The 14,209-nt window shown below is 35.5% G+C and overlaps 1 long non-coding RNA gene across 1 annotated transcript; it reads left to right on the forward strand.

Moving 5' to 3' along the window:
- Positions 1–455: 455 nt before the first annotated feature.
- Positions 456–13,590, forward strand: LOC138155666 (uncharacterized). The gene is made up of 4 exons (XR_011166926.1): positions 456–509; positions 1,509–1,560; positions 9,365–9,485; positions 13,407–13,590. It is a non-coding gene; the product is annotated as an uncharacterized lncRNA (long non-coding RNA).
- The last annotated feature ends 619 nt before the right edge of the window (positions 13,591–14,209 follow it).

Genomic DNA, 14,209 nt, shown 5'->3' on the forward strand with positions numbered 1-14,209 from the left:
CATTGCGATATTCTTCTCATTTGACTCCTAGCTTCCAAGATCTCACCTTTCAAATTAATCCTTCACTCAGATGGCAAAACAATCTTCCCAAAGTAAAAGTCCATCCAAGTCCCTCCCTTGTTCAGGAAATATCAGTGGCTTTCTATTTGGTGGAATAAAATATATATTTCACAGTTGTATATATATACACACATGCATGTATATGTATATGTGTATATACATACATGTATACATACACACATCTTCCAAATCTTCTGCCTTTTTGGATTGATTACTTCCTATCACACTGCATATACAAGAAAAAATAACTTTGTGCTGTAATTCATTTATTCATTCATTATTACCTATTTCTACTCTCTGGTGCCTAGTATACTGCCTGGCACATAGTAAGCACTTAATGATTTTTTTTTATTATTCACTAAGTGACTCTCTTTCCTTGGAATTGTCATCAATAGGCTATGAACAGGCAAAAATGGAAATATAACTACCACCTCATGCATGAAACAAAGGTATGGCTAAAGTATCCATTATATTTTTTTTCTTTGCAAATAATGGAATCTATTACAGATGAAGGCTGGGACTAGGGACTAGGAATATTTGGTACTGACGTTATTGACATATTTATCAATTCCATGGTGACTGTTCCATGGATAAGCTACTGCTTTCCTGAGGAACACTGAAATGCCTGTTCTTCATATCTGTTACTGTGGAAGTTTTCATGGTAGGGAATGAGAGGACCATTATTTCTGTAAGAGCAGAAGGAAGTACAAACTAACAGCATAGATCGGTCATCACTGATTTCCAACATCAACAGTCATTAAAGAGCTAGTCATCATAAATCAAAATGAGCTGGATATTTCTTACAGGGAAATCCAGGAAAATATTTATTATAAATGATACTTGATGTTGTCAGAAATCATATGAATATTTTATGAGGGTCCAACTAAAGGAGAAAATCACAATTCTTTTATAAAGTCATTGGCCATATTTCTGATTTTATCCCCAAAGGGGATAATTGTAAAACCAAATCAAAATAACATCCTGCCTTTCCAAAATTTAAGTGTAGCTTACCTCCAGCATCCTTCCCATTATATTCCATTTTGTCACTTTTAACATGGAATTTTATATTATTTTTTTGTTGGAAAGGACCTTAGAATGCTAAATTTTAGAATATGAATCATTGCATTTTGGAATTGGAAGGGATCCAAATACATAAAATATTGGACTATAGTACACAGAATATTATAGTTGGAAGTGATCTCAGAATGTAGAACATCAGAATATGAGTGTGGACCATTAAATTTGAAATATAAAATTATAAACTATGAAACGTGTTATGAAAGGAATTTAAGCACACAGAATTTTAGAATTTAGAATGCAGAATGGTATAACTAGAAGGGACTTTAGAATATGAAATATCATCAGATTGGATGAGCTAGTCTGCTCATTTCTGAACTTTTTTTCTACCTACTTTTGTAAAGAATAATCCTTATTTTATTCCTGCACAGAAAACACTCCTAAACTATTTCTTTGTGAATCAGAAGGATTGAGGACCTCAAGGTATGTAAAAGAAGATAATGAATATCCTCACCTGTAAATTCATATCAGTATTAACTTGGGTCTGAACATTATAAAGTACTTCAAATGTGGAAGTTACCTCCACCATTGGAGATCACCACCAATTTATGACTTAGTGCATAAACACTAGAGATATATGAGGAATATAGGCATAAAATGATTTACCCAGAATCAGTCAGCTAATATATATATCATAAGGGGGATCTGAACTCAGGTCCTCATAATTCCAAATGCAGCTTCTATACACTGTTCAATCTGTTGTTGTGGGTAGAAATATTAAGTGAGAGAAGATGATTTTTCTACCAAGAGACAGCTTTTATGATGATAATGATTGTGATGATAGCTAATATCTAAATAAGACTTTTGCACTTTACAAATAATATCTCACTCATTCTTCACAACAACCCAGAGAGTCAGATGTTGTTATTATTCCCATTTTACAGGTAAAAAACTGCCTTTTATGTGTTGTTTTTACCTCATTAGAATATGAACTCCTTGCCTTATTATATCTTTGCAAATAAAGGTCCGACAATCTAAACCATTCTTCTTTTCTTTCTGTCTAACTGAAACCTCTATCATAAAGCACCTGGAGAGCTAGGACTTACCAGCTTGCCATTATTGAAATACAGTTGAATACACACAAACACACATACACACAATATGTATGTATACACACATACATATATAGTATATGCATATATAAATGCATCTATATGTATCTATATGTATGTATTTAGAAGTTCATATTCACATATTTACAGTGTTTATACATATTTCTATGTAGAAGTATGTGTTTTATATACATGTATGTGTATATTGAGTGCATTGCATGCACAAACTTATTATATGTGCACAGTCTACATGCATGTGCATGCATTGCATATATGTGTATGCAAAAGCAACCATACATATTATATAATATGTATATTATACAATACATTTTATATACACACATATACATATGCATATACGGCAGCTAAGTGGTACAGTGGATAGAGCACTAGAGTCAGGATAGATCAAAGTCAAAACCTGACTTTAGACAAAGTTGTGTGAACTTAGGCAAGTCACTTATTGTCTGTTTGTTTCAGTTTCCTCAACTATAAATTGGAGATAATAACATCTGTGTCCCAGGATTGTTGAGAGCATCAAGTGGGTAAAATGTGTAAAGTGTCCTGGAACATAATAGGTATTTAATAAATGTTAGTTATTATCACTATTATTGTTGTTATATACACATACATACATATGTTTAACACACATATACATATATTGTTATCATTATTATTTTTCTTATACATACATATATGTTTAACATACATATATGATACATGTACTATAATAACTATTACTGTTTTATATATGCATATATACATGTTTAACACACACATACATATATCTATGTGTATATATATTATACATATCCCACAATTTTATTATATTAGAAGTCACACTGAGAGGATTAAATGCTTCAGAGCATTTGAAAGACGTAAAGAGGACTATTTTGAAATCCTGAAAAGAAATCAAGGAATAAGAAATTTCAGTGATTTCTTTTTTTGAGAAAATGCATATAATTTACAATGCTTTAGTTAATCTTTGGCAAAGGAAGGTTTGTAGCCTTAAGAAGAATACTAATAAAATTCAGTAAATGGGGGAAGTCAGTAAGTCTCTGTATCCAAGAAAGGGGCATGGGTAGAGGCCTCCAAAAGAACTTAAGTCCTGTGGGGTGTGTGAAGGAACCCCACAAAGGAATCACTCAAATGCATTGTTACTCAAGCATTATTGTTAAAGTCGCTGGGAAGTTTGTTTTTTTTTTTCCCTGAGTGAAAGTTGCAGTTTGAAAGGACAAGTTTCCTAGTGGGAAACAAAAAGAAAATGAATTTTTCTTTAATTAATTGTTTCTTAGATCCCAATGCCATTTGCCCTCTAGCTTAAAAACACAGAGAAGCTTTGAGAATTTTGGAATTAGCTCTACTATTTGCCTACTAATAAGATGAAAATTAAAGTCATTTGAGGTTCCTAAAACAGTACTACTTGCCCAGTCCATTAATGACTAAAATATAATGTCAACCATTTCCATTTGGAAGACTATTGGAGTCTTAACTCTACTTTATTTCTTGATTTAGAATTTTTTATTGCTGCTCCTAGACAAGGTGTCCATAATATTTGCTTGTGTTCATGAAACTGGTCAGCAGCCGAAGATGGACAATAATATAAAGTATATATCATATATATCATGCTGTAGTAGACATTGCACTAGACAGCAAGCCTTCAGTTCTGCAACCAATTTGTTGTGATGTGACCTGGGATTGTTCATTTTTCCTTTCTAAACCTTCACCACGTAACTTGGGAAATGAGGAAATTGGACAATCTGCTCTTAAAGGCCCCTATGGGCTATAAGACATTGTAACTTCTCTAGTCTCTACATCATCAAAGGCATGGTATTTCTTATTCATAAAAAGGGAGACTATATTGCCCCAGAAAAGTCCATCTGTTCAGAAGACCTAGGCTTAGGTCCTACCTCTTCAACTTGTTACATATAATTGAACAAACTGCTTTCTTTCTCTGTACCTGGGAGTTGTACAAAATAATACTTGAGGTGTGTTTGTTTACTATTTTTTATTTGTTTGAGTTTTTATCATCTTATTATCTGTTTATGTTAGAATTAGGGTCTGTTTAATGTTCATTAGTAAGAGTCAAATAAAACCAATAGTAAATAATTTCTACATTACAATATAAACCTTCCTATAAAGGTCCCACAAAACAAAAATTTTAATATTTTATGTCTGTTTGCTTTTATAGCTCCCATATATGGAAATAAAATGTTTTCAAGATTCAGTAACATATTTTCTGAATGATATTGTCCATTTTTCCTGCTAGCAAATAATCCATGTCATTGCAATAAATCCCTGTCTAAGAAACAAAACATCATCATCATCAAAATAATTTAGTTATAATACCTCATTTAAGGTTAGATCAGGAACAGGAAAAGGCCTATGGTCTAATGAAGCACAACTGAATGGTAAGAACAAACTTTAACATATAAATCATCCAGTACCTAATTTGTGTGGCAATTTTTTTCTACCAATACAATTCATAGTCTCACTTTGACTTAGTGGACAGCCTTTACAAATTTTTATGTTTAAAATTCCCTCAATCAAAGGTCTTATTCTGACAAGCTATCCCAAACTCAACTAGAGATGTCCTCAGAAACTAAATTTTCCCTTTGACCCAGCAATATCATTGGTATATCTGTATCCCAAAGGGATCATAAAAATGGGAAGAGGACCCACATGTACAAAAATATTTATAGCAGTTCTTTTTTGTGGCAACCAAGAACTGGAAATCGAGGGGATGTCCATCAATTGGTGAATGGCTTAACAAGTTTTGATGTACGAATGTAATGGAATATCACTGTGCTATAAGAAATGAGGAGCAGGTGGACTTCAGTAAAACCTGGAAATATTTCTATGAACTAAGGCAGAGTGAAGGGAGCAGAACCAGGTTAACATTGTACACAGTGACAGCCACATTATACTATGATTAACTTTCATTGACTTGGCTCTCCTTAGTAATGGATGGATCTAAGATAATTCCAAAAGACTCATGATGTAAACTGCTATCAACATCCAGATAAAGAACTATGGAGTCTGAATGCAGATCAAAGCATACTATTTGCTGTCTCTCTTTTTTGTTTTGTTTTCTTTCTCATGGTTCCTCTAATTCTAATTCTTCTATACAGCATGACTAATGTGAAAATATGTCTAATAATAATGTGTATACAGGGCCTATGTCAGATTGTATGCTGTCTTAGTGGGGAGGGGAGGGAGGTGGAGAAAAATTAAAACTTATGGCAGTAAATGTTGAATATTAAAAATAAATTAACATAAAAAAGAAACTAAATTTTCCAATAGGACTCTGCAGTTCTAAAGCTCATACCAAATTCCATTGGCAGAGCTCTTGAGAACCATAGATTACTAAACACCAGGATAAGGCATGGAAGGGAGTGTCTGTGTTTGACTCATAAGGCATGGATGCTAAAACTAATAAATCCAAAGACTCTTCATTCCTACCCCACCCTTTTGGTTGCATGGAAAAGTTACTGTTAAGTTCCCTAGGTCATTGCCTTTCATTCAACATTCCTTTTTTATAAAATTAAGAAAATCCTTTTACCTCAATAATACAGATTACTCTCACTAGCTTATGATAGGGTAGTCTCCTATTAGTGCCATGCCAGCTCCTTGTCCAATATCCCATGTTAGTTTGATCCCTGAAGTATTCTGTGGCTTCAGTTAAAGTGCAAATACTGTTGAACAGTTGTCCATTCAAAGCCGCTTCCCAGTGTGCCATCCTTGGCCTAGGTCCCCAGGACAATGGAGGCCACACACTGAGACTGTTTCCTTCTCTATCTGTTCTCTTCTTCCCCTTGTGAAGTACAACTTTTTGCTAACTGTCATCCTTCTGTGGTGCTGCTACTCTTCATCAAAACTACTCCCCTGCCCCCAACAATGCACAATGATCACGTCTGACTTCTTGTTTCCAATGTGAAGAGTCCCCTTGAAACGGACACTCCATTGGAAGAAGGAGTCAGAAGGTTGCAACAAGAATTAAGCTTCATAACACAGATAAATAACTAGGCAAGTATACTCATTCTCAGTAGCAAAGTTATTGACCTATTTGATTGGCAGAGTGGAGATATGAAAGACTTAAACAAGGGGAATGTGCTTAGAAGCTTATAAACCTATAGTCATACTTAGCGGACAGGCTTCCAGCAAAACATAAGAAGACACAAAAAGATAACCCCACATGGCATTCCCAGATCACCCTCACCTTCCTCATCACCTTTTCAGAGCCTCACTAAAACCATTCTTTCATGAATAATTATTCCACTTTGCAAAAATAGCAGAATAATGACTATGGCCTCAAGAAGGAAATGTCTAATAGCAGCAGTCTTGGTTGCTCCCTGTAATTTGTTTATGAGGGGTGATCACAGAAAGACATACAATAAATAATATTCTGGAACAAGTATCCCTGTTTGTTCTCACTGTCACATTTCTATTGCACTATTTCTGTGATTCATTAATTATATCTGTATTGCCTTTGGAAATTATAGGGGTTGAGATAAGCTGCAAGTTGAGTAAATATCCTGCATTCTAGTCTTTCTCCCCTACCATATGGTAGGTTACTTGAGGGAAGGAATCATTTAATAAGTGCTACATGAATAGATTATGCCCAGTACCTTCATTATAAAGGAAGTCACACTGGAATGAAATGTTTGAAATAAGAACCTATGGGATACCAAACAGAAGATATTCTACATCCTCCCAAGTAGAAATAGTAATTATTCACAGGTAGAAGCACATAGCTTTTATTAGTTTGTTAATATTTTCCTAGAGTATTTAGCAAATATTTGTTAATTTGAAAAAGAATACATAAAATATAACTTAAAATACTAGAAATTAGGACTTACATACATGAGCAAACACAAGCAAGAGAATGAGAAGGACAAGGAAGTTGTAGAAATACTTTGGCAACTAGGTGACAAAGCTGGTATAGTGCCTGGTGTGGAGTCAGGAAGATACCTTTCTGAATTCAAATCCAGCCTCAGACATTAAATAGCTATGTGGCCTTGGGAAAGTCACTTAACTCTATTGGTCTCAGTTTTTTTCATCTGTAAAATGAGCTGAAGGAGGAAATGACAAACCACCTCAGTATCTTTGCCAAGAAAACCCCAAATGGGGTCACGAAGTCAATCAGGACTGAAAAATAACTAAATAAAGCATTCTTCAGGAGGGAATTGGAGTAACATGATGACTGACATCAATAACAAAAGCAAAATTCTATGATTCTATGTCTTATGATTTAGATAAACAAATAGTTGGGAGAGACAGAGAGCAAGTTTCTGACAGTTCAACATCAGTTCCCAGTCAGATGTTCTTCCCATTGCCTGGATTCTCTTTTAAACTCATGTAGACTAGAGATACTCTGACTACTCAGGGTGCACTCAAGTGATTAAAGAACTAGTTACTATGCCCAACTCACAAAATACTCACTTTTATCCTTTGTGAGGTTGGTGATTGGTACCTGAGAGAGTGCTGGACTTTCAAAATGTCATTTGAATTTTACCCATGAAATCCAATGGCCTTCATGTACTATCAGTTTCCTAGATTTTATTATCTTCAGAGTTTTAGTAACACCAAGGGAAAAGTGCTTCCTGGTGCACTAATTGTGCTGTTAAGGGGAAAGAAACTGATCTGCTTTAAGGCTGAATTATCGTAACTCTAAGAATTCATTAAATTCTCTACTTCAGCCATGCTGGAAGGAAAACTGCACTCACCAAATAGTTAGTTCTGTTCAAATCATTCACAGGAGACATAAAGTAACATTACCTATTTCATCACTTCTGTTCTCAAAGTTACCCTGGAGTGACATATATAGTTGCTTTCCTCCCACTCTCTCTGTATCCCTTACTGTCTGTCTCGTTCTCTTGTTGGTTAGAAACAAAATAATTCCATGGAGAAATATAGCTTATTGCCCTTTTGTTTCACTTCCAGATCATACGAAATCAGTTTTGTGTAAATTCATATTGTTTATATTCTTCAAAAGCCCACCTAGGTAGCATGGTATACTGAGAGTATGTTGGGTTTGGGGTCAGAGAGACCTGGATTCAAATTCATCTGCTGACACTATTCATTTTGTATATAGTTATATAAATACTAGTAGTCTTTGGGGAAAGAATGTAAACTTTTTGGGCATCAGGTCTATTTTCCTGTTGGGTTTTTCCCTGTATCCAGGGAGCCTTGCACAGTGCCTTCTACATCATAGATAGTTCATTGATTAATTATTAACTGCAGGATCCTGGTAATTCGATATCTATGTGCCTCAAGCAATAATAAAGAACTACTCAATTACATTTGTTGGGATCTTCCTTGGTATAAGGAGTTCCACACTATGAATTCCCTACCCAATGAGATCATTGGTAGCTAGCTCAGCCTCAGAATTCATTTAGTATAAAACTTCATTACTTTTGCAAATGAAGAAATAGGGACAGAGAGAGTTCAAGTGACTTCTCCAAGGTGACATGGGTATTAAAATTCCTATTTCTGCCCTGAAATCTTTTCTGACTAATTAGAATTGATGTAAATCAACAAATAATTATTAAGGTCCTATATTGCAAGTTACCATGCTAAGTGGTAGGGATCCAAAGAAATGGGGGAGGGGAGATGGTGAGGGAAAGAGTCCATGCTTTCAAGGGGCTCACTGATCAAAAGAGGTGACAACATGCAGTTATGTACGAACAAGATATATACAGGATAAACTGGAAATTATCTCAAAGGAAAGTCATTAGCCTTAAGACAGATCAGAAAAGGGTTCTTATAGAAGGTAGGATTTGACCTGGAAATTGAAAATGAATCCAGGTGACTGAGATGAGGAGGAAACAAATTCCAGCCATGGGAGACAGCCAGCAAAAACGCTCTAAGTGAGGAGATTAAGGGATTTGCGTGAGGGAGAGCAAGGAGATGGATGTCACTAGATTGTAGAATATATGTGTAGGAGTGGCAGGGAGGAGAAAGATGTGATACTATAAAACCCCATATATCATTCCTCTTCCTGCTCAGTTCCTGACTTTATAGACTTCAAACTATGTCTCAGTTGTTTCATCATTGAAATTCCTACATCACCTGGGGCTCCTCACCCCGGGACCGAATTCTCCCTGCTTTTTTCTCACTCTAGAATTTTGGAGTATCCCTGTGCCAAAATGACCCCTTTCTCCCATTGTTCCTCATAGGTTCTTTATTTTGTGGAGGGACCAAGGGCAGCCAAACTTCATTCCTCTGCCAGTTCTGCTCCTGACTTTCCAGATTTCAAAATCATCCAGAAATCAAAATCATCTCATCTCCACTTTTCAGGTAACCTTTCATGTATTGTTTTCTACCATAGAGTATAAGTTCCTTGAGGACAGGAGATGCCTTTTTTAACTTGTACTTGTATCCCCAGCACTCAGAAGAATGTCTGACACATAGTAAATGCTTAATAAATACATTTTTCACCTCCCTTTCTTCCTTCTTCCTTTTTTTCCTTCTTCCTCCTTTCCTTCCTTCCTTTCTTCTTTGACCACTCCCTTCCTCCTTTCATCCCTCCCTCCTTTCCACCTTTCTTCCTTCCTTCCCTCCTTCCTGCCTTCCCTCCTTCCTTCCTTCCTCTCTTCCTTTTTTCCTTCCTATCTTCTCTTCTCTTCTTTGTCTTACCTTCCTTGACTTCCTTTCCTTCCTTTTTCCTTCTTGCTTTTCCTGCCTTTCTTCTTGCTTTCCCTTTCCTTCCCTTTCTTTCTTACTTTCTTTCTTGCTTCCTTCCTCCTTTTCTTCTTTCCTAGAAAGGATCCATAAAACATCAAATGTTAGAACCAGAAGAGGACTAAAAATCAGGTATCATCTAGTCACTTCTTTCATTTTGAACATGGAAAAATTGAGGTTTATTTATATGAAGCTCAAATGAGAAATTGTCAACTTCATTTATGATGATTAGCACACTGTTGTTGCTCTGTCAGTCAAGAGATTGTTTGGTGTTTAAAAGAAAAGAAAGAAACAGTGGCCTCATTCATTGGATAATTGCTCAGCTCTCCAGTCACTTTGCCTGAGTAGAATGCATGCTTCATAAGGCTTTGCTCCTTCCCAGAGGAACTCTCTCTAGTAAACAGCATGCTTAGTATGTCTGTACTTAGGTATTTATACAGTGCTTATCACCATGGTACCTAATCCCATTACATCAGTGACATATGCACCATTCCTGAAAAAGACGAGAAGGAAGCAAGAACAGTAATGGCTCCCAAGGTAAAAATGTGAGCAGATTTCTAATTTCTGGAAATGCCATCAGTGGCCTTCCTGCCTCTATAGCTTAGTAGTTTTTACAGGAAAAAGTTCTCTGCCTCTTTGTGAAATAGGGAGCATATATTTAGTGTAGCCAGCCAAACTCTTTTGTTCTTTTTCTCCTCTGTGATGTTCTTCACCAGCCCTTTCCAGTCCTCCGTGACTTGTGTCTGTAATGCCCTCCCTACATCTGTACTTGGTGAAATCCTTCCTATCCTTCAAAGCCTAACTCAAACACTACCACTTCAGGTAAACTCCCCCTCCCATTTTAAAAAATTGTGAACTTATCAATAATCATCAACAACAAAAACAGTCATTCCAAAATACAAAAAGAAAAGGAAATATAGCTGCTAGATTTTACATAGGCAACCAGGTGGCACAGGTAGGAGAGTCCTGCACCTGCAATCAAGAAAACCAGAGTTCAAATCCTGCCTCAGATACTCACTATGTGACCCTGATCAAGTCACTTAAATTGTCTGTGCCTCAGTTTCCTTGCCTGAAAAATGGGCCTGAGAATGATACTCACCTTCCAACTTTGTCATGAGGATCCAATGAGATGCTATTTGTTAAACCACTTTGTAAATCCAAAGGACGGTATATGGTAGCTATTATTTTGATAGCTCCTTAAATTTTGCAATGGATTTTACAAGTATCTCATTTCATCCTTATAACAACCCTGGGAAACAGGTGCTGCTATACCCATTTTATAGGTGAGAAAACTGAGTCAGAGAAAATCTAAGTCCCTTGCCCAGAGGCTCAGAGCTAATATATGAATCAAGATTTCAACTAACATCTTCCTGACTCCAGGTCCAGCACTTTATCCACTGTGTCACAGAACTGAATAAGAATCTATGGCCTGTTGAGTACAATTTTGAAATAATCCATTTTGATTCTTAAAAGAAATTTTTAACAAGCTAGTAAAAGTATTCTATTTATCTTTTATTTGTGTTCTCTTGTTTTCCTCTGTGCCCTTTCCAAGTACTTTATCAATGCTCTTTATTCTCCTTTGCCTATCACCACTCACAAATTCACATCCACTCAAGTGGAAGTCCTCCTTTATAATAAATTTTCATTATCAAGCAAAATAAATCAACACTCTACTAATGTATGAGAAGACATCTTTCACATCTCCAGTTCCTCACCTCTGTGCCAACAGATGGAAGGTATCTTTCATAATTAGACTTTTGAAGTCATGATTGGTCACTGCTTTATTTCCCTGCATATTTGTATTATTGTAATCTTAAAACTTTGCTCTCCTAGTTCTGAATATTTAACTCTGCATCAATTTACTCAAATCTTTCCCATTTCCCTGAATCAGTCAAACCACCATTTCTTATTGCATAATAAAATTGCACTGCACTCACTGCAATTTGTTCATAAGTTCATGCACAATAATTTTTTTAGCTTTTTTACTATAAAAATGATGCTATAAATTGTATATTTATTGGTCTTTTCCCCTATTTTGACCTCCTTGAGGTATATGACCAATAATGGAATCAAAGGATATGCACAGTTTCATGGCCCTTCCTTCCCCAAGAAATTTTCTCTTATCTCTAAAGTAATTTAATAATAAATAATAGTTTTCTAACCTAGCAGTCCTCAAAAGGTATACAATGGTATCCTACTCTGCCCCATGTTTCACCAGATGTAAAATTGTGGATATTATGAGACTGCAGGTAAAGGAAAATCTAGAAATACTTTTAAAAAAGTATTTTGTTTACCCAATATCTATACCATAATAAATACAACATTTGAATATTACATGTATGCACTAACCTCAAACATGGAAAACCTAGAGCTCATAGAGAATTCTTCAAAAATGCATGTGCTTGTTTCCTTACTGTCACCATATTATACATTCAATGTGTCATAGTTGCTCATGGGGAAAACAAAACAGAAGTAAAAAAGAAAAATGAAAAATTGTACCATGAGTAAAAGAAAGCTTGAGATCCTCTGTTTCAACCACTATATCTGTCAAACATGGAAGAATGTGCTATCTCCTAAAGGAGTGATTTCACTATCCCTAAAAATGTTCAAGCAAAGGCTGAATTTAACTTCAAGTGGAAGGAATTCCTAGATTAGGTGGGAGCTATTCAACCATAGATTAGATCTTGTTGGGAATGTGGGAATGTGTAGATTCATTTTTAATTTTTCTAACAGCAGATTGAAAAAAAAGTACATTTTTCTCTTCCACACCACAGGGCCAAAAGAAGCAGTGTCCCCACTATCTAGAAAATGCACGTAAAAAATTTTGGCCCTGCCTTCACGCCAGAGAAGGTCTGAATTATTATGGTATTAAAAGATAAAATATATTGATGTTACCTAATACTATACACATATTTTATGCATTTCTGAGTTTCTGAACTTTCCTGTATTGTCTGCGAACTTTCATGTGCCATCTGTGGCTTCTGCAGAACTCCCCCAAAATTCCCATTTAATTTCTTATGTAGACCTGTGATATATCAAAACTACAATGGGTAAATTCATGATGTAGAAGGGATCATTATAGTATACAATCCATTCCAGTTCTAAGAATTTATCATGATACACTATCTGTTTTGAAAGAACTCATAAGGAAGTTTTGATTTATCAAATCACACATTTAAAAAAATTAATGAAAAAGAATCCTAGTGGAATGATATACTCCTTCATCTTTCAGTCAGTTGTTTGTAGGTTGTGTTGTGGTACTCTGTGGAAGCCTCTACACTCACTAATAACCTAGGACACCAACAGGCTGTCCTCAGTGCACCTAAGGAAGATTCCATAACAATTTTACATAGATGAGAAAATAAGCATGTCAGTCAACAGTTATTAGTACTTTCTCAGTTGTCTTTTGTTTCCCCAGTGTTAAGTCAGAAATGTATTCTGCATCTCCCCTCTTGTGCATGAATACTAAATGTCCTTAACAATGTTTCACACCATCATGTATTTCCTTTATTTATAAATATTAATTTTTCTTTTTAGTGACATTTCTACCTCCCCATAAGTAAATGAATGACTCTTTTCCACCAAGTATCTTCCAAATTATCCAAGATATCTTTTGCAATATAAGGACAGAAAAAAATTTTCAAACAACCTTCTGATCACAAACGTCAGATATTGTCATGGACAATATATAGAACAGAATCCAAGCTGAAGAATGATTTGTTGGGAAAGGTGAGTTCCTCTTAACAATTATGTTTGTTTGTATATAACATTGTGTTAAGCAATAGACCATTGCAAGAGCCTCCTGGAAGTTATTAAAACTGCTCAAAGGATTTTGAACTAATCATCCACACAGTCAAAATTAAGTATGTGAGTAGTGTCTATGTCTTTCGTTTCTCTCTCTCTCTTTCTCTCTCTCTCTCCTTCTCTCCCTCTCTCTCTCCTTCTCTCCCTCTCTCTCTCCTTATCTCTCTATCTCTCTCCCCTTCTCTTTCCCTCTCTCTCTCCTTCTCTCTCTCTCCTCTCTCTCCTTCTCTCCCTCCTTCTCTCTCTATCTCTCCTTCTCTCCCTCTCTCTCTCCTTCTCTCTCTCTCCTCTCTCTCTCTCTCCTCTCTCTCTTTCTCCTCTCTCTCTTTCTCAGTGTGTGTATTTATACATGTGTGTGCACATACATAATTCTGGTTCTCTTTTGCTATCCATTTGTATTATGATTGTTAAATATATAGATATATACATAAATGGATGCATATATAGAGAGAACATCACAAGTATCACAGATGATGAGATGATATAGATGATAAACTAATTCATATCATAATGATAGAATTAGTAGCTAAGATTTA

Source organism: Petaurus breviceps, unplaced genomic scaffold (assembly GCF_028583685.1).
Source record: "Petaurus breviceps papuanus isolate PSGF00001 unplaced genomic scaffold, PetGlider_PUasm1.0 98, whole genome shotgun sequence".
Taxonomy (NCBI): Eukaryota; Metazoa; Chordata; class Mammalia; order Diprotodontia; family Petauridae; genus Petaurus; species Petaurus breviceps.